The sequence below is a fragment of the Leptonychotes weddellii genome, chromosome 11 (genome assembly GCF_054177405.1).
Source record: "Leptonychotes weddellii isolate Sample4059 chromosome 11, ASM5417740v2, whole genome shotgun sequence".
Taxonomy (NCBI): Eukaryota; Metazoa; Chordata; class Mammalia; order Carnivora; family Phocidae; genus Leptonychotes; species Leptonychotes weddellii.
The window spans coordinates 84,052,826-84,074,279 of NC_138379.1; the positions used below are offsets into that span (position 1 = coordinate 84,052,826).

The 21,454-nt window shown below is 47.5% G+C and overlaps 1 long non-coding RNA gene across 5 annotated transcripts in view; it reads left to right on the plus strand.

Moving 5' to 3' along the window:
• Positions 1-21,454, plus strand: part of LOC145716308 (uncharacterized) — a 129,065-nt gene that overhangs the window by 77,820 nt on the left and 29,791 nt on the right. Inside the window, exon 3 of one of the 5 annotated variants that reach the window (XR_014138919.1) lies at positions 1,067-1,217. The exons of the other annotated variants lie outside the window; for them this stretch is intronic. This is a non-coding gene — a long non-coding RNA (uncharacterized LOC145716308). The remainder of the gene's footprint in view (positions 1-1,066; positions 1,218-21,454) is intronic. 5 annotated transcript variants of the gene reach the window in all.

A 21,454-nucleotide genomic window follows, 5' to 3' on the forward strand; every position in this document is an offset into this window, starting at 1 on the left:
AGCAAAGACGTGTCCCATCCAGTGGGGCAGCAACTACACCTTCTCTAATGAGGTCTGAACCACAGTGGTACTTGCACTGTGAACTTCCAAATGACCTTTTCAGATGAGAGCCAAGGCGGTATTAATGGACGTGATTTTCCAAAATTGTATGATGGAATAGATTGACATTTGCAAGATCTACCTAACTCAGGGAACCAGTATTTCCAAATGATCAATGCGTATTGTAGAAGTTCCCTTCCCAGGGTAAGATAGACCAATGGATTTTAGTGTAACAGAGAATGGAACGTTTCTGAGGCTAAGCTGTAACTAACCTTTAAGAAACTGCCATTTGTTGGGTTTTGATGTAATTTCTAAGAATATTCACAATGATTAGAAAAGGCTATCAAAATACTCTTTGCTTTTCCAATTACATACCTGCATAAGGCCTTATTTTCTCCATATCTTCCAACAAAACAACCTATCACAACAGGGTGTACTCAGAAACAGATGAAAGAATCCAACTGGTTTCTAGTATGCCCGACATTAACAAGGTGTGTGAAAGTGTAAAACAATGCCCCTGGTCTCATTAAATTTGTTTTGAAAAAAATTTAACAAAAAGCCAAATTATTTATATTAATGTGTGATAGTTTCATTGGTGTTATTTAAATGAATTAATAAATATTTTAAAATTTTCTCAGTTTTAATTTCCAGTACAGTTAATATCCATACATATAACCTATATATAAACAAAAGCTCTTTGAGGGCTTTAATAATTTTTAAGATTATATAAGGAGATCCTAAGGTCAAAAATCTTGGGTGGTGGTGCTCTAGACTCAAGTAACTTTCTTTCTAAATGGGAGATCCATGAATTTCAAAATGAATAACAGCAGGTAAGGTTTTGTGGCATATCAGCCATGGGGATACCTCTGTATCGGGGGTTCAAAGATTGGTAAATATTTGCATTCCGATGCCTAGAGAGGCTTCAGAAGGAAGCAGAAAAACTTCTCCTGTTTCATTTCTTAAAGCACAGCACAGCCAAATTCCCTGGAATGTTGCCTCTGTTAATATTGTCACATACAATTCCCAGGCTGTGCCTTTGCTGAACCCTCACACTTGCCATGGAGAAGCTCCTGTTCTGAAGAAGCCTGACCTGAGAAGGAGTTGTAGATGACCTCGGATGAAAGGGTTTCAATCAAACTGGGGGAGCCATTCTAATGACGCTCTGTGGGAGCATCAGGGTGAGCTGGCACTTTGGTTCAGAGTTCTTGCCTTTATCACTCCAGGCTTCCCACGTATTGAAGAGAGCCTGCTGATGATCTGCACTCCCTTTTGTCTTAAAATGTCTTGCTGTCACCTTCCCCCAGTTGGATGCCATATCTATGTACCTTGTCTTATCTCTCCTTGCTAGACTTTGGGGAGGGTGTGAGAGATAGCCTTGGAGCAAGCGTGCTGAAAAAAGACCTGGTTCCTCCGCGCTCAGAGGCAGGTGCTCACTGCCCAAGATGCCAGGAGTTCCCAAGACGTGTGGAAAAGTCTGAAGAAAGTCTCTGAATTGGAGCTAAAGTACAGTTGCAGGTGGTCTCACTTTTGCTAATTACATCCAGAGGAAGGGATTGACCTTGGGAGGGGTCTTTGTGACTTTTGTAAAACGGGTTTGAAACGCCCCCTGTTGAGCAGTGCTGGAAATGTCTGCAGTTGTGCTTCCTTGACTGGGCAGACATGACATTATCGAAATTTCCCAAGATTCTGCAGGCCAGAAGGGTCAGGGGTCTTCCTTACCTCCTCCCAGATCCTTTAAGCCCTAGAGCTACCCAGAAGGGGAGGTATGGAGAGGGGTACCTGAGAATCTGCAAGAAGGGCTCCCACTTAAACTATGAGGAGGGAGCAGTTCCCTGCACCCATACATCCCCCAAGCAAGAGATGCCCTCCGGTGAGCCTCTGGTGAGCAATTTCCCTGAGAAATGGCACCTTCTGTCCCAGGCCCCACGTCGCCTGTGAGCTCTGCCAGGGGAGGCTTTGGGCTGACGAGCTCAGCAGATAGGAGAACAGAAGGGGAAGCCTCCTCAGTCACCTCTGAGATAAAAAGAACAAAATAAGAGAGAGGGAGAAAGGGAGAAGGAGAAAATCAAAGACTAATCCCACAAATTCTCCTTTAATCTTGGAGCTTCCAGATCTAGTTCCCCTTTCATCTAGGACTTCGAAGTTATCTAGTTATTTTATGGGTAGTGAAACCACAAGGCGAAGAGAGGGTGGGGGGGAGATTGAATTAATGAACAGGTAAGCAGGTTTATTATTTCGTCTGATCCTTCCTTCTTTCCTGCTAATTTCTCTGAGCCAATTTGGGAGGCAGAGCCTATCATGTTAACTCAGAGACAGACTATTGTATCCATGTTCTTTCTGAAACCATTTATCTGAAGGATATTAAAGATCCAATTTACATAGACATTATGGCATTGTGAGGAGGGTGTGTGCACGTGTGCACATGAGAGAGAGAGAGAGCTATAGGGAGAGAGAGAGAAGGAGGGAGAGAAATGAGCTACGGTATCCATCCAAATGGGCATATGTTTGTGCACGTGCTTGACCTGCATTGAGCATCATCTCCCATGAGGCTCTCAATGAAGTTTGCAATCACTCAATAAGTTAGTTCAAGAAGTCATTGGGCCTTGACAGAAATCAGGCTCCAGGCAATGGTGGAAATGTTTATTAAATTTATGATTCAACCCTCAGGTTCCTGCATTTCCTTATCAGTGCTACAAGATCACAATGGAGGAAATGGGACTTTCTTGAGTTTGATATCTGCCTAATTGGATGCCTAGTCATATTGCCCCAGCCCATGTATGTGCTTGTGTGGTGAACAGGTAGGGTAGATGCTGGGAAGGAGAGTCAGACTCCTAGGCTAGCCCTCAGCTTCCAGGATAACCCATTCCAGTGCAGAGCCCTTGGTTCAGCATGAGGGAACTGAGTGACGGAAGACAACCCATATCATCTGGGTGGGGGGCACGCCATTTTATTCATTCATGAAATATAGATAAAAATGTCTATCCCGCCTACCACCCTGGTTTGTCATGAAAATGAAATGGGGAGGTGTGCATAACAGCACTGTGAACAGAATGAGCAGAAGGGAGGGGATAACACACCCAGCTATCACGGTTTGTTGTGAAGATTCTTTCAGCCACAGCCAACGTCCCTTTACTGACATTGGGTTCACCGAAGAGCCTTCTACTGGATAATTTGGCCTCCTGTGTGGAGATGTCCAGCAGCCCATGTTATGGTAGAGCCACTGGTCTTACAAGGGAGGCTGCCATTGTGAATGAGTGTGGGCAGTCTCCCCCACTCTTCATTCATTCATTCTTCCATCCATTCAGCTCATGCTCACAGATGACCCCGTGCAATGGTTCGTAGCCTTGACTCCACTTTAGATTACCTGGGGAGCTAAAACCAAAACAAAGCTCCCAGGCTCCTCCCCAGACTAATTAACTGAGATGTTCCGGGAGCAGCTCCCAGGCACAGATACTTTTATAAAGCATCCTAGTTTGTTCTAATGAGCAGCCAGGGCTGAAATTATTGACCTGGTGTATGCCCTGTATTGTGTTTGCCTCCAGAAGATAAAAAGATAAGATGTTCCCAGCTCTCTGTAAACCATCCCCCTAGCACCAGATCACCCCCGGGAGAAATAAGGGGGATTATATTCTTGCTTTTGCAAAGTTAAGGGTCATGAGGAGACCCCAACTTCCTGAGGACACCATGAAATGATTTTCCCATCTAATCCTTGCTCATGAGCCCAGCCTGCTGGACTTACTCCTTCAGAATAATAAGCACTTCCCACATCTCAGGTACCACTGAGCTCACCTTGGCCTCTAATGCAGTCTTTCTCCTGGCCCAGGCATCTCCCCGATCCCTCTGCCTGCCACACAGATGGTGGTGAGTTTGGTAAAGCTCAGCCTGTTCTTCACCCAGGTCCTTCTAGAAACCACAAGGAGACCATAATGTCAGGATGCATCTGCCTCATATTTCTTTCCTCCAGGAGCTCCCAGGAGACTAACTCTTGTCTTCCTTTCTGAAGCCGGGACTCCCTTTGCACCTGCTCCTAAATTTATGGTTTGTTTCTGAAATAATGTCGCTCATTTGAAAAGGAGAAAAACCACCAACACTCATACCAATGATTCTAAGTTGGACGATGAGCTCTGCCCACTTCGGGATTTTATGATTTGGCCGGTCAGGCGAGACCTCCTCCAGGCAGTAACATCTCAAAGGTCATTTCCCCACACACGTCTTTATTCTCCATACCTTAGGTTAGGCTGGCTTCCCTACCCACTGTCCTCAGAGGTCCACACCCTGGATGCTTAGCTTGGTGCCTGTCACACGTCAAGGAGGTGGTACCAGCTTAGGTCAGGCATCTGGCTCAAGGCTGGGATAGAAGTGGGGCTTCTGGATCATTTCTCCCTTTACTCTCTACAGAGCTGGCTGGGGCGGTCAGATGGGACTGTGATGTTTTATCATTCAAGTCTGTTAAGAATCTGTTTCTTTCAGCGTCAAAACTTTGTTCCTGTCTTCTCGGAGACTTAAAATACTGTCCTTGAACTGAGGTGGGACCCTCCCACATTAAACACACTCACAGCTTCAAAGCTCTCAGTGTTGCCGCAGAGGGTCCCAGAGGACCGTCAATAAGAGACGTGTGTTTGCTGTACTACAAAGAGAAGCCTCGCTTCTTGATGGAGTTGATCTGAGGGGCGGGGGGTCCTGGAGGGGTTTGTTGTCTGTCTCCAAAGGGGGAGAGGATTAGGGGAGGAGAGTTTTAAACTCTGAGGGGTTGCTGACATCAGTAGCCTCCTTCCCAAGGAGGATCATGGTCTCCTACTGAAGCAGAAGGAAGGAAGATGCCCAGACCCTGGAGACTGCAAAGCCAGCTGTGTCTGCCCCTGCCTAATCAGACCCCCGCCACCATTGTGTAGCACGTCTCCGCATCCTGCCTCGTTTGCTGCCCTGTGGGTAGGGGATGCTATTATTGCAAGTGTCAGGTAAAGAAATAGGGGCTCCGAGAGGTGGAATTGCATGCCTGAGATTGCCCCACTGGTACTGGACCTGTGTTCTTTCTTTCATTGAAGGCGGCGAGTAGATTACTATGCCTGACTGATGGATCATCGTCGCTTAGAAGGGGGGCTGCTCAGAGAAGGATTTTGAGTTTGCCTCTGGGCTCAGTGGGAAGGAAGGTTGCAGTTGATGTGTCAAGCAAACTTATATTTTATCCTCCAAACTGGGACCCTTTCGAGAGTGAAAGGGATTGTGTTAAAATTATGCCTGAACAGCACATTTAACCTGGGGCTGTCCTGGGTCAACCAGGATGTGTGGTCACCTAAGGGAGTCACCGTGTGTGAGATCCGGGTACTCGGGTGGGGGAGCATTTGGGCGGGGGCGGCTGCCAGTCTTCCGGGGACGAGTCAGTGCTGAGTCATTCTATGATTTCTTATGCTTATGTCATTCTTATGATTTCTTGCTCCCCAAGGAGCAAGATCAGGCTGTCACAGCCTGCAAGGGGTCGAGAGGGGTGGTCACAGATCAGAGTTCATCTAATACGGCCACAATCCAGACCATCACATGCCTTGCCATTCGTGCTCCCAAATGGCCCATTGCCTCGCCGCCCAGAGGGAGAACGGCCAAGTAGTGGATGCAAGGCAAGGGAATGTCCCGAGTTGAACACTTCTCTTTTTGACTATAGCATCGATGTTGTGGCCAACGTTACCCTCTCCCCAGCCTGAAGACAGCCGCAGAATCTCTCAGAACCCACTCTGGCCTCGTTCGACAGAGATCCATCCGCTGCTGGAATTCCCTGCCAAACCCTCCTCACCTCTTGCTCTGACGATTTTAACAGCTTCTCAACTTGTATCTCTGCCTTCCACGGTAGCTCCTCCATTTCATTTCTGCCTCTGCTGACAGGATGATGTGTCTAAACATTCCCATCAAACTGTTCCACTCTCGAAAAATCTTTCTAAAAATCTTCATTGCCTTTCTACATCTGTTCTGGACTCGGTGCCCGAAATCCGTACATTGAAGCCCTTCCCCGCAAGGTGCTGGGATTTGGAGAAGGGGGCCTTTTGGGAGGTCCCCGTGATGGGATTAGCGCCTTTACCAGAAGAGACGCCAGAGGGCTTGTTCCGTCTGTCCGTCTTCATGCACGCCCTGAGGAAAACCCAGGAGGAGAGGACTCAGAGCCTGACTCAGCCGGCACCATGATCTCAGACCTCTGGCCTCCAGAACTGTGAGAAAGAAGTTTCTGGAGTGTAAGCCCCCCAACCTGGAGTATTATGTTATGGCAAAAGGCCCACATGGACAGCCTCCCACCATCGCCTTCCTTCCGTTGCCTGCACCCTGCACAGACCGCACTCTGACGTCACAGGATTATTCACCATTTTCTCCTCACATTCCTGGCACGTGTTTTCATGCCTCTCTCTCTACTCTTGTACATGCTGTTCTTGCTGCCTGGAATCTCTTTCCTCATCTCCTTTCATGTCTGGTCAATGCCTACTTAGCCCTGAAAGCCCGAGCTCCTATCAAACTTTCTCCATCCCCACTACGAAGAATTAATTGCTCCCTTCACTTGGCAGCATGATACCAGCAACAGTATGCAGTATGCACACTGCCTTCCAGCTCTGCCCTCCCACTACCATGCTGCCTGGCACACCGGGTGCTTGAATCATGTTCAAGAGATTAATAAATGCACAAAGGGATGGATGAATAAATGAATGAAGGACATCAGACCCTTGGATGGAGCTTCTGTGGACTAGCCTGTTCAGGCCATCAGGGAAATGCACTCTTGGCTTCTCAGGGGTTCCCTCATGCAAAGAACCAGCGAGGAGCAAGACAGTTGAATTAGCCAGGAGGCCCAATAGATCTCTAGCTTGGACTGCCGTCTTCTGGGGACTCACTTTGGGCAGAGGCCAGAGGGTGACAGTGGGGAGCAGTGGGGTTGGGGATGGGCACTGGCCCCCCTAATTTGCTAAGAAGCTCTGCTGAGAAGCAGGGGAACAGCAAGTAGAGAATGAGCCAGGAAACAAGCCTCTCTCTTTACCGTCACATACCTGGTCCCCACGCTCAACTTTCTCTTCTGCCCCAAGGCTGAGAGTGAGACCTACTTTGTCTGCCCTTACAAGCATTCGCCCCTGTCATTCTCCTTCTGTGACCTTGGCCTTGCCCTCTGGAGAACACCAGGAGCCTCTCTCCCTGATCTTCTTCCTCACCTCCTACTTGAGAATGTCAGGCTCAGCAATCGCCCCCTTCCCTGTTCCCTACCATCAGTTTCCCCCAGAGTGATGTTGCAGATGTCAGGGTGTGGGTGGGCTGGGGAGAGAAGTGAGGCCCAGACCTGAGCCTGAAGTAGGGAGCTGAATGGGCATTGGCCCCGTGAGCTGGCCCAGCCTCATTCTGAAACCTCACTTAATCCTCAGGCCCTTGCTTTGGGGGATGGGGGTGGGGAAGGGGGTCCTGACTGCACCTCCCCAGGCCCCCACCCTCCTCACTGACCCCTTGCTGCAGAACTGTTTATCCACATTTCTCCTCTTGGCCCCAGCACATTTTGGCAGCCCAATTAGTGCCTTGCAGATAGTTTCTTGAGTCTGAGCAATCCTCCTCCCCAACCTTTCACCTCCTGATTTCACTTTCCTGCCCTTGTAGGGAGATGTTTGACAAGCTCTCCTCCATTTCATCTTCAAGCAGGCTGACATGCTCAGAAGCACTGCTGCTGTCTTACAAGTGAAAAGCGGGTTAATTAAGGCATATTTTCCAGCTTGTTTTTAAAAGGGAAAACAAAAGAGAGAGAACAGGTATCCTAGTTAATGGTTCCTAATTGCTTCTTTCCCGAAAAATCTTCAGCGTAAAACAGCCTAATTGAGTACTTCCTAATCTGGCACTGAAGAACTGAGCAGGGCTGTGCCTGGCCCCCCACCGAACGAACTCCCACTCTCCTTCGAGACCCAGCTCATATGCCATCTCATCATGGAAGCCTCCCCACTCCCTCGGACTAGGTTACCTGATTATAGTGGACGCTGTGCTTTGCAGCCCAGAACCTTCTGAAGGGCTTACTCTGCTAGCTGCTGAGAGGGTCATCAGCAGGCAGTCCTCATCTGTTAACCCTTCTTAGGAATGTCCCTCGCTGAAGAGAGCTGACTTGTTCAGAGTCATGCCCTATTCACCGGGTGCCTGCCTCCAGTGATTGTCCCCTGCAAGGGTGTCAAAGCCTGGGCCCTTCATTTCAGTTTGGTACAAGTCTGAGATGCCACTCAAGCTTCGATTTCCTGTGAAGTTGGCTGCAATCTTTAATGAGACTGCATTGCAGCCCAACCCTTCCCTTGGGCCGGTCTTCCTTCCCTCCCTTTCCTACCACCCATGTTCAGCCCATGACTACTCCCGGATGAGCTTCCTGCACGCCGATGGCCGGGCAGCTCACCCGGTGACAGCGACCCTCCTCTGTGTTACTGTAGTGCCCTTTCTGGCCATCATCATCTGTGTGCTGTAGTGTGTTGCCCAAAGAGGCTTTTTAGGAGGGACATAATGCAATGAGGGCATTTATGTTTTCCATCTAGCAGGAATATGTTGCTTTGATTCTTTCCAGACTTATGCTCTAGTAACTGCTACAAAACTCTATCTACGTACAATCTATCACCTGTCTACCATATCTATCTATCATCTCTCTCTCTCTCTCTCTCTGTCATATCTATTTATCTCTATCATATCATATCTGTCTATCATATCTACCTAGCATATCTATCTATCATCTATCTATCTATCTATCTATCTATCATCTATCTATCTATCTATCATCTATCTATCTATCATCTATCTATCGCATCTATCTACTTACCTACCTACCTATCAATACTATTGGTGCCCCACCCAGGTCTCCTTTATTGGCGGATACACCCTTTTCCCCGTTGCTGGAAGTGTTGGCTCATAATAATTCACAGCTGCACCCTTTTCTGGAAATTTTCCTTTAGACAACAGGAGCTGCTTTATCCCCAAGACTGTGTCCCCCTTCCCCTTCCCCAGTGGCAGACCTCAGACAATGACTGACTGGCACTGGGGTAAACAGGCAGCCCTCTTGCCCCAAAGTGGGATAAACTCTGTAGTAGAATCTGTCTACTATTCTACTACTACTATAGCTCAGACTCCCCAGAAGATCAGACTGAAGACTGTTTCCAGCCAAGCACACATTTGTGCTTAGCTTTTTACCATCACCCTGTTTTTCTTCCTCAATATTCCTCTTCTGAGTGTATTTCCCCAGTAAATAACTTGAGTAAAAGTTCTTATCCTAGGCTCTGCTTTTTGGAGAGTTTGACCTAAGACATTTGCTATCAAGACTAGTCCTAAAAAAGCAAACAAGCAAGCAAACAAACAAAAACAAAAACAGGCTCTAAGTATGGGATTCTGGAATTGGGTTGTGATGGAGACCACATTGTGGGTCATGGGTGGAATTATTGCTTATCTCCAACAGGCTGTGTGATCGCTGAGATCTTTACCTAGGTCAGCTGCAAAGATGATGTACTAGCTGGTTCAATGTCTTGGGGGTTTGGGCTGCCATAATAAAATACCAGGGATTGGGGGGCTTAAACAACAGCAAATCATTTTCTCACACTTCTAGAGGCTGAAAGTCCAAGAGCAAGGTGTCCACAGTTTTGATTTCTCCTCCTGAGGCCTCTCTCCTTGTCTTGTAGACATCTATCTTTTTGCTGGGTCTTCACATGGCTTTTTCTCTGTGCATGTGTATTCCTGGTGTCTCTCTCCTTATAAAGATACAAGTCATATTGGATTGGGGCCCCACCCTTACTACCATTTAACCTTAATTACCCCTTTCAAGGCCCTATTTCCAGATGCAGTCACATTGGAGGTTAGGCCTTCAACATATGAATTTGGGGGAGACACAGTTCAAGCCACAACAGAAGATACAGGGAAAATAACTGTGAAGACTGTAGAATTGGGTGACCTTTACTAAGCACCATGGATTTGCCGAAGAGAGAAAATGGCAGCCTCAAATCTATTAACAGTTTAAAGCAAAGTCACGCATTTAAGGAGGAGACCTTCCATTCCTACAGCCAGAGGCAGACAGAGCTAAAAACCAAGCACAAGGCTTAATTGTGGGAGTGACAGAACTTCAGGAAGAATGAATTCCCAGCCAAGAGGAGTCACCCATGCTGAGAGCAGGGGCCCTATACTGGGGATGTGAATATCTGGATAGATGTACTTGAGAACCGATTCTTTAGAATTCCCTGAACATTTCGGCCTGACCAAATGGCTTACTCTCCTTTGTTAAAAGACAGAAGCTCCTAATTGCCTGAAGATGATGCAGAGGTTGCCCCACCTACCCTTTCTGGCCCCCAGAACCACAGACTAGGTTAAATCTCAGCACAGCCAGACTGCGGAAGTAGTGGACCTGCTAAGGGACTAGAGGATCACACCCAGAGCTACAGGACAGTATAGTGGCAGGAACCAGGAATGAATTCGGAAGGGCCTGGGTGGGGAGGGGACCAGAATACAAAGCTGGATGGGGGACAGTTTTCCAATGCCACAGGGTATAATGCCCTGGCTGGGGCCCTGAGATCTGGTTCTAATGCACCGCTGAGATGGCTCTTGGAAGCTTAGCTAAAGCTAAGCTTGGCCCACATTAAACAGAACAGAGTTGTCAGAATTGCCATGGCGAATAGGTAGGAAGAGACCAAAGGCCCAGAGAAGTGGGCGTGCTAGAGTAGGTCTGTGATATAATCTGGAAAATCCAACTAACCATGCTCCTCAGGGGACCTGGATGACACTCTGATTGCTAAGGTGATGGGGGTACCAATGTCACCAGAGGGTTCAGTGATAGGACTGGTGGAAACTCTGCTATGGAACTGGGCTCCTTAGTGAAAATGGGGATGTCCCAGAATAGCAGAGGCCAGGTGGTCGCATAATTGTCAGAGGCAAGGTGAACATAATTACCATAATGAGCAACAAGGCTGGCATGAGAGCCAGGATAGCCTGGCCTGCAAGGCCTTCTGGAAATGGCATGAAGATCATGGTGTTCCTAGAGGCAGACAGATGGGCATCCAGCAAGGATAGATGGCCTTGGATAAATACACACACACACATACATGCACACAGTGTATATATATACATATATATATATATAATGAAGAGAAATCATGCATGGATGAGCATAAGGCCAAGTTCAGCCTCTCCAATAGAAAGTCCTGTCCCCTTGCCTAGTTTCCAGACCTAAGCTTGTTCTCAAACCCAGAACACATTGACCAAAGGAGAGGCCGAGACATGCAACACAGTGGTAAGTGTGAAATCACACTAATGATTTCCCCAGTTCTTCCCCAAAGGGCCTGTAATTATGTACTTGCATATTCAGGCACTGGGGAAAAGGGATACCCAGAGCCTTGTGAGGTCTGCCGGAGACAAGTTCTGAATTGACACTGACACCTGGGAAATAAAGCACAATTATGATGTCCCTGTGAGGTTAGTGGGGACAGGTAATAAATGAAGTCCTGGCCCAGGCGTTCCTCGAAATATCCTCCTGGTGGTCGTTTCCCTGGTTGCCGGAACATAATTGGAGTGGACGTAGTTAGCAGAAGGTATAACCTTTACTCGGTTCTCTGGCCTATGGAGCAAGAACTATTGAATAGGAAAGGCCAGTAGAACGCTTTGAAGGTTCCCTCCTTCCACCAGGATAATAAATCAAAAACAATATCACATTCTAGGGAGGATGGCCAAGATTAGTGCTACCCTAACTGGTTTAAGGGGTGCCAAGGTGATGGCTCCTTGTCATAGTCCCATAGAGTTCACTGGTCTGGCCCCTGCAAGACGCAGGTAGATCTGACAGATAACAGCAGATTTCGGCAAGTTTGACCAAGTAGTAGTTCCTGCTGTAACCGCTATGTCACTCGTTCTGTATTTACTAGAGCAGATGAACATGGCCTTGTTAATGGTCATGTAGCTATTGATCTGGTGAGTGCATTCTTTTTTTCATACCCATAAGCAAGAAGGATCAAATGCAGTTAGCATTTATATGGAACAGACAATAGTTTATATTCACCATCTTATCTCTGGAGGATTGTTAATTTTTTATTCATAATATAGTCTGAAGTATCCTAGACTATCTGGATATTCTACAAAACATCAGAATGGTCCCCTCCGTTGATGCCATCATGTTAATTGGACCCAATGAGAAGAAGTGACGGATAGTCTGGATGCTGTGAAAAGACTCAGGCTTTCCAGAAGGCTGGTAAATAAACCCTAGAGACTTAGGATTCTGCCATATCTTTGACGTTTCTAGGGGACTAATGGCCTAGGGAAATCTCTTTGTACCCTGATCCCTGAGAAAGAAGCAAAAGGTTTTGGAGGGAGCATATCCTACAGTTGGCAATTCTGCTACAACCCATTTATCCAGTGACATTGGGAGGCCCCCTAGGTTGGATAGTACTTGCCTGGTCAACCCACCCGGCAAGTCACTTAAACCAGTGGAAACGCTGGCTGGATGCGATGGGTATCTAGGATGGGTGGTGGAGGCAGAAGATAGAGTAGTGATCACGACCTTGGGAACAGGAAACAGTGTTCATTCTATTAACCCTCCCTCTGGATGCTTTCCAGGAAACCATGACCTATCAGAATCCCAGAGCTGCTGTATCTGGAGGGAGTAAAGCAAATGAGAGAAGTAAGTGGATCAGTGCTGTGCAAAGGTTGAGTGTAGTAGGTGTTGTTGGTGCCCGACCCAGACACCCTTCACCTGCTACGAGTGGTGCCCACCTGACCTGGGAGAGAGAAACCCCTTCCCCCAGGTGCTGATCTCAGCCACCCACTGACCCACACTGGGAACCCAGGTGCTCAAGGTGGGACTGACTCTGTGGTGCATTTAGTGCTCTGGATTAGAGCTTCCCTATGGGCTCAGTAGAGCTACTGCCCAGCTGGGACTATATTTTTACATAGCTTCCCCACCCCTCCTGTTCTCTCCCAAGAGTGCTCCCTCCGACAAATTGCGAGAGTGAGAATCCCTACCCAGGAGCTGCTTCTAGGGTACTCAGCCTAAGACAATATATGCATTATGTGTGTTATTATGTGCGTGTGTTTATTATTTTTTAACACAGTACTTCTTTCTGCAATGTCTTTATCCAGTGTACACGTTGCAGATCCCGTGGTCACATTTGTGCCCCCCACATCGTGTTCATGAACTACACGCCCCACATTTGTCTAAGCTCGGTTGACCTTGGGATTTCTCACGTCTCAGTTAAGTGATTCTGCACTGCATATTGTGAGGGATTGAGAATTTTGCACCAGGAAAATTTCGCTAGTTCAAACGGAGTTAGTAGGTGGAATCACATCACATAACTGAACTTTAGCTTCCTGAATGCCATCATAGAAAGTCAGAGAGGGAGGGAGGAAGAGACAGAGAGAGAGAAAGAGAAGGGCTTTTATTTATCCATTAATTTATTAATTTTTGGCTTTTGAGCTTCTGAGAGCCCATGTTTTGATTTTAAGGATTTTCAAGGAGAATTTGGACAATACCTATTTTTACCTTTCATGCTTGATTTTAGAGGAGACTCTCCGGTGATAAACTAGTGAATTATTTTATATTTTAGACACTTCATTTCAGAATAGGTTCCCCCACTTTGGTCTGAATTAGTGAGGTTTGGCGAAATGTGGACAGCAAATGAATTGCAAATTATATGTAAATGCGTATAAATTAGCACCAGTTATTAGAATAATTTGCATCAACAGCTCTATAATTAGGCAGCAACCTGAGGGAGAAGGGCAGTAGGCAAAGGATCCGAGGAAGCTGGGAAGGCAGCCCAGGAGTCCTGGGGTCCCAACCTCTATGTTAATGAGGCTCCGTCTTCCCCTTCCCCAGGCCCCTTGGCACAAGGCCTTGGGGATCTAAAATCCATATCCTGGTTTCCGTCTGGTTCTTGCTAAGATTCCTGGTGGGTGTAGCTCAGGACACTGGGCTTTTCCTGCTCAGTGCAGCGCAGCAGGAGGCCGTGGGCTTCCTGAGGGTGGAAATCTCAGATTTTCTGCTTTCCGGGCGGCTTTAGCCAAATCGCTCTGTAATTCTCAGTTTCTGCATCCCGATAATGGGTTTACAACAAGTGCTTGTTCCTGCACTCTCTCCTATCGCTGTGTGGTTCCGATGAGATTCTGTAAGGAGCTGGACAGCCCTCTGCGTGCATTTGGTATTATTGTGACAGCTGAGTTCATTTAGCCAGCTAGGGGCAGATCCGGGATGAAACCCAGGTACAGCTGGCTTCAGAGCCCTCCTGGGTCACTGGGTCCCATGCCCAGGCAGGAAGCAGGCGTGAAGTACAGTTCCTTCCTATGTGATCCATTCTTCTGGTACCACTGGGCATCCCACCCCGTGTGGGTGCTGGTCTCTTGAGGCCAGGAATTGGGTCCTCAGGCCGTTTGCATCCTATACTGAGCACAATTTTTGGTGGGTGTGTGCAGGTGAGTGCCCAGTCCTTGGGACCTGGGCCTGTCTATGGGCTTATGGAGGGTGTTTCTCTTTCCCTTTATCCCGGGGACACAAGGGAAATGACACAGAGCTCCCATCCCCTTGTCTATAGCTACCCTTGGATTATTCATCCTCGAGCAAATGAAGGTAACTACAGGGGCACGGGGAGTTTGGAAGAGCAGATGATAATATAAATAGCCACCTGCTTGCCTTTGGAATGAATCATATGGATTTTCTTTTTAGCATATTTGCCATCTTCATTTGCTACAAAAACACATGTCCATGCTCTGAACCTAGCCCAGAGGCTGGAGGAAAACAGGAAGGTGTGGGAGTCACCCCTCCCCCAGGCAGATACCTGAGGGGTGAGCACCTGTCACAGAGAGATCACAGGGTTTGGGTTCACAATCAGGTACTGGTTCCTGCTCTGTGATCTTGTAGGCTTTCAGAGCCTCCTTGTATCCTTCACAGAGTGACCTTGAGGATGAAATGGAATTTTATATGTAAAAGGAATTTTCTATTATTTCATTATGATCAAGGACCCCCAGCACAGCCCAGATAGATCTTCAGTTCCTGCTTGCCTGTCCCACCTCAAATCTGCCTGTCCATCCTACACACACACACACACACACACACACACACACACACACACACGGGGTTCCAGTTGTGGGCCCTCCTGGTCATTCCAACTGTCTTCACCCACATGGCCATCTCTTCCCTGAGTGGCTTATCTTGCTCCATTTGACTGGCCAACGTCTCCTGATTAATCATCCATTCAACAGATGAATTTTTTTTTTAAGATTTTATTTATTTATTTAAGAGAGAGAGAGAGAGAGCACAAGCAGGGGGAGGGGCAGAGGGAGAGAGAGAAGCAGGCTCCGTGCTGAGCAGGACCCTGGGATCATGACCTGAGCCAAAGGCAGATGCTTAACCAGCTGAGCCACCCAGGTACTCCTCAACAGATGGATGTTTACTGAGCATCTACTGTGTGCCAATAACCATGCTAGGCCCTGGGGACACCATGGTGAGCCAAAGATGTTTCCTTTCCTCAGGGAGTTTACACTTTATGAACGATTTGACGTTCACTTAAATATTATAGCCTGTCCTGACATCCATCCTCCCTTCACAGATTTGTACCCCTCCTGTGTCCCCGCCCAGTGTCTAAAGTTCTTCTGTCGCACTATCCTTGACATTGCGCTCACTCTTACGCACTCTGCCCCCACTGTCCCCTCTCCCTCCTCCCTTTCCCACTCCGCCTACCCTACTCTTCCCCTTTCTTCTCAATCTTTCTCCCCCTCCCTCCCTCTCTCCCTCCTCCGGCAACCATTTTCTTTGTCCCTCCCTGGAATTTATAAGGCCAATCCTTGAAATGAGAAGGTGACTACTTTCAAACAGATAAAAGAAAGCCCTTCTTTTCCCAGCAGATAATTAATTTGTGTCACTTGCTGGTCGTGGAACATAATTGAGGCCAAGGGCTTAAGAAGGCCCTGAGAAGGAATTAGACACGTAGCCACACCAGGGGGACTGTATCGCTCACTCCGCTTCCCTGTCCCTGGAGGGTGAGGGTAGCAATCCCTGCCCTGTAGAGCGTTCACGTGCCACGCACGGAGCTGCAAGCTAGCGTCCTGGCACTAGGGGTGGACTCGTCGTCAAAGGATGGTAAGAGAATAGGATGGAAGCCCTGGGTTCGAGTCCCAGGTCTGTCATTTTATCAGTGGAATGATTCAGATATATTCCCTAGCCTCTTACAGCCTCCAGTTCCCTGAAACCCCTGAATCCTGTATGTTTCTCCCCCCTGGGCTGCGAAGAGGCTCTGGAAAGTGCAGTATGTGAACAGCTTGGCAAGCTGTAGAATGTAAAGGACCGAGTGTTCCGTGGATGCTCATCCTGTTTCCCACGTTTGGGTGTGGACGCGGCAGAGAGGGAGGATGTTCCCCAGAAGCTTGATGTCCGAGGCTGCTGGCATGGGTCTTGGCGGCAGGGACCATCATGCAGGCATGGGGCAACCTCAGGGGAGCTCCTGGGAGCAGAAGTGACCCAACGTCCCTGGGGCCCAGGCCTGTGTCCGGCACTCACCAGCGGTGAGGTGTTGGCAACCTCTTTTTCCTTTCGGGACTCTCGGTTTCCTAACCTGCAAAATGGGCGCTGGCGGTTGGAGCAAAGAGAATTGTACCAGATCATGAGTTTTCAAAGTGTGTTCCTCGGAACACTGGGGAAACGGTTCAAGAAAGAAAAGAGCTCCTGAAAAAGAAGATTTCAAGAAAAAGTTTGAGGGAGGCGGCATAATATAGAAAGGTAATCAGAATGCAGATTAGCATAGTACGTCCCTTAAGAGGCCTGTAATAGGGAGAACTGTTTCTGTTTAACCTGGTTTGGCCCAAATGTGGATGTTGATGCTCTCAGGGATATGCCTCAAGCCTTTTGTGCCTCCACGATCCTCACGTGGTAATTCCACACAGACCGGGGGCTGGGGGGCCATCCAAGCCTCACAGCGACAATTGGCCAGTGGTCAGCGGTGTACTGTTTTGGAAAGTCCTATTGAGGCTGTCGGCCACCTCCTTCCCGACGATGCTTTCTATGGTTAGGTGGCATTCGCCTAGCTTTCCCGTAGCTGCCACCACCCGCCAGAGGGAGAGGCAGGTAACAGGAGAGCCCCAGCTATGCAGCTGGGAGTGAGCTGCAGGTGCGGGCTTGCCCCACGTATTGTACACTGGCCCCCGAGGCACGACGTGAGCGGAGTCTCGGGAACCAGCAGCAGGTGTGACAGACTCCCCCCTGCGTAATACCAGCAAAGACAGTCAAACCGTGCAACGTTACTCAGCATTTTCACAAAAAGGGCATGGGGTGCTTGAGCTGTGCCAGGCACCGGGTCGATGGCTGGACCCAAAGAGATAACCAGACTCAATCTCTGACCTTGAGGTGCTCTTGGAGTTGGGGAGGGAAAGGAAACGAGACAACATATAAACAGCTAACAGCGCCTACTCTCAGGCACTGGTGGGCAAGGTCCCCTGGGAACTGGTTCAAGATTCAGATGCCTGGCTTCTGATCTCGAGGGTCAGAATCTATGGGGTAAGGGCTGGGCACCTGCGTATTCTGGTATGTGATTAGACTGGGGAATTCCTGCATTACCTGAGTACGATCAATGGGGAAAGCATGTACTTTGGAGTTAGAGTGTTGGCTGGGTGACCCCGGACCAGGCCCACCGTCTCTCCCCAGCTTTATGGAGGTGTAATTGACAAACAACATCATAAGATATTTAAAGTGTGCACTGGGATGCTTTGATATACGTATACGCTGTGACAAGACCCTCCCCCCCATCTAGTTACTTAACACGTCCATCGCTTCTCATCTTTGTCTCTTTTTTTCTTTTGGTGAGAACAATTAAGTTCTCCTCTCTGCATATTTCAATCACACAACACAGGGTTATCAACTATAGTCACCACGTAACACGCACGATCCTCGGGCCTTGTTTGTCTTACAGCTGAACGTTGGCATCTTCTTACCAGCCTCCCCCTCTTTCCCCCACCCTCCAGCCTCTGGCAACCACTTTTCTGCGCTCTGTTTCTAGGAGTTTGGCTTTTGCTTTAGATTGCAGGCGTGAGTGATAACCATGCGGTATTTGTCTTTCTCTGCCTTATCTCACTTAGTTTCTCTATTGAACGTGCTCATGCATGTGGGGGGGTGGTGACATTGCAACGCTGTGTGACAAGCACCTGGCACAGGGTATGGTGTGGCACGGGAGCTCAGGGAGCGTGGCCATTCTCGGTATGTTTACTGAAGTGGGATAGAAACATGAAGGCAGGAAAGCCGGTGGGCAGGGAGGAACCGGCTGGGTTCTGGATGTGCCCACCGGACAGGCAGCGCTGCACGCTGGTGCAAAGATACCGTTTAGCCACCGAGGTTGACTTGGCCCAGAGACTTCAGTGCTTTTTACGAGGGAGTATTCGGGAGGCATGCGAGGTGCTGTAGAGTTGCATGGCTCCATTGAGCCAAGATCCAGATGCCCCGTTAACAGCAGCTCCTTTGGTCTGATTCACACATTTCGTACCAAAGCATTCACTTTCTCGCAGCATTTATTAATTTCCTGTGGGTATGCCTTTTTGCCTTCGCTAGCTCCTAAAGGCCAGGAGCTGGACAGTTGACACCTTTTCTTCCCCAGCCTAGTGCTGTGCAAACAATAAGTACTCGATACAAACCTGCGGCTAATTGATAATTGATCTCTTGCAGCAGGGAGGGCGGATACCAGCTGTGGCTGTTTTGTCCTCAATTTGGGTTCATTTCCACCTTTAAAGAGCTTGTGCAATATTATATTATCATATTATGCAAACCAAATATCCTAAAAAGACAGATAGTTAACAAACAGACTAGTAGATTAGGGATTGCCTATGGGATTCATTCTAATCAACCAGCCTACTTATCTGCCTGTGATCAGGGCCCTGAGTCTTTATCATTCAGCCGAGTGAAGCAACATACCAGGGTCCCAGAGGAGTAGAATGGGATTTCAATTACATATCCATTTTTTTTATCACTTCACTGAAATAACATGGCTCCCTGGCTCTAAATTGCTAAAAACCAGTTTAAGTTAAGGAGACAAATAGACACTAATTACAGAGCAATGTGGAGTCCAAAGCATCAGGGCACTTGGCCGAGAAATGCCTTCCACCACACCCTCTGATGCAAAGCTGGAAGAAATTGAAATTTCCTCTCCTGCTACTTTACTCTCAGGAACCCCTCCCCTGAGGAGATTCGGAGTATGGGGGGAGGGGTACAAAAGAGCCATCTGGGGAGAGAAGTTTCGATGCTCTTCTTTTAGCCCTGGCAAGCTATTAACTTGAAGACCATGGCATCTGTGTCTTTTGTATAATAATCCGTGCTGTTGTCTACATTCTTATGTATTCAGAAGCCTCCTCTAAATCCTAATCAGAACTGAAGCTTCCCAGTGAAAAGAGTAATAACACATAGGCATCAGGTGACCCGGCGAGTGCTAGCTCCATGACAAACTGGTTGAGTGACCTTGGACAAGTTACTTCAGTTTTCTGCTTCTGTTTCTTCTTCTGTACAGTCAGATCCCCTGGTAAATATTTAACCAGCTTTCCAGGGAGGAAAAGCCCTTATTTGTAGCTTTTGCCAGTTTCCATGGTGTAAATACTCCCACCATGGCTGATTCCAAGCTGCCAAGCTGACGTCACTGAATATGGAACTGGGAGGCGATGCCCACCGTCAGCTCTCATGAGCTGACATGAGATGGTTTCAGCATACCACTGGCTGAGATCTCACCCATCATCAAATCAGATGATAATGGGGTGGTCATACAGAGCACATGCACTCTCTCTGTCTGTCGAGGTACAACCATATCCCTAGTTCTGGAAGCTAAAATTTGATGGCAGGCAAGAAGAAAAACATCTAGCTTCTGCCCATCTCAGAGGTGGGGTAAGAATAAAGGAAACAGTGTTTTTAACATGAGATAAAAATAAAATACAGAATTTCATTCATTCTTTATATCAGTATTTAATGAATATGTGATAACATTTCTTAATAAAATGTAATAATTGTATTCAAACTTTCTTTGAATGGAAAACAGTCTTCTCTGCTCTTGTGCCTTTGTGAAGGGGAGGGTGGACAATTTACTCCCTGTCAAGGGAGTTTGACAAGAAATAGATCAACAAGGTGCCTTCTCCCCGTCTGTCATGTCCAAGTCCACATGCTCAACAAATGCTCAGCAGCTGTGTATTGATGACCCCTCCTGGCCATGAGAACTTTCCTCTTTTACAAATGGCAAAGATCTGATTATCAGGCACTGAGTACCGACTGGACCCTTCAAGGTCCCCCACTGGGCCTCCTGTTGCCTGCGCTGCCGTTCATTTGCCTGTATCAAATACCTCTTCCTACAGCTTCTCTACAGACCCTTCCCAACCTTATGTGGCCTCTTTCTTTGACCCACCTTTGCCCCATAGCAATAAAAATCTCTCTTATGGCACAGGTCTTACCCTACCTGGCCTACAGTCGCTGATGCGCTTGGCCTACTCCCCAACCAGACTGTGAGCATCTTGAAAGAAGAGATTAGGTATTATTAATCATTTTTTTATTTCCTGCAGTATGCTTAATAAGTGCTTTTTGAATTTTAATTGAATTTGTATGACTAGAAGCTGATGTACATCCTTAATCTAAAGAGTTCTTTAAAAAATGAGTTCAAAAGTTACATCCTATTGAAGACTATCTAGAATAACAACCAGAACCATTGGAATAGGAGACAACCAAATTCTCGGTAAGCTTTGTGGGATGCCAACAGACACACCATCACCCACTCTCACACGCACACAGTAATTTGCTTGACATTCCAGCTTCCACTTCTTTAAATAAAATATCTATTTATACCCACATTCATTAATTTTATAATTGAAATTACTTGGACAAGAACGTCTTCAGTAAAAAAAATCTAAGAACATGGAACATTGTTAAGTGCCACAGAAGATAGAGATGTGGTAGAATAGAGTCCATGTTCTCAGGAGCTTGGAGTTTGGTGGGGAGGACAGGTCATTATAGTTGAAATATAAGTAAGTGGTCTGGGGTTGGTTAGGGAATGTTTGACTTAAACCTTGAAAGATGTAGTAGAATTTGGGTAAGAAGAGAAAAGAGGGAAACAAAAGAACAGGAGAAGAGCTAGAGGAAGAAAAATAAAGAGGGGGGAAAAGGTAATTTTGCAAGACTCGAGGGGAGATGTAGAATAGGGTGGAGATGTGTATGATGGGGAAGAGTCTTGACTGGCTGGTGTGAGGTGTTCATATGGGGGATAAATTATAGGTTTATCTGAGAACCAAAAGATGTAGGGCATGGATCTCTTTGAGTTTAGACTTTATCTAAGAAGCACGGAGAAGCCACCAAATCTTTCGCGCAGGGAAGTAGCCTGATGACAGACACTGGAGGGTATGAACTGGAGGGTATAGGCTGCTGGGGAGTCAGATCCTCCATGGGGACTAGCCAGGAGAACCAGGGATTCTGGGTTTCATA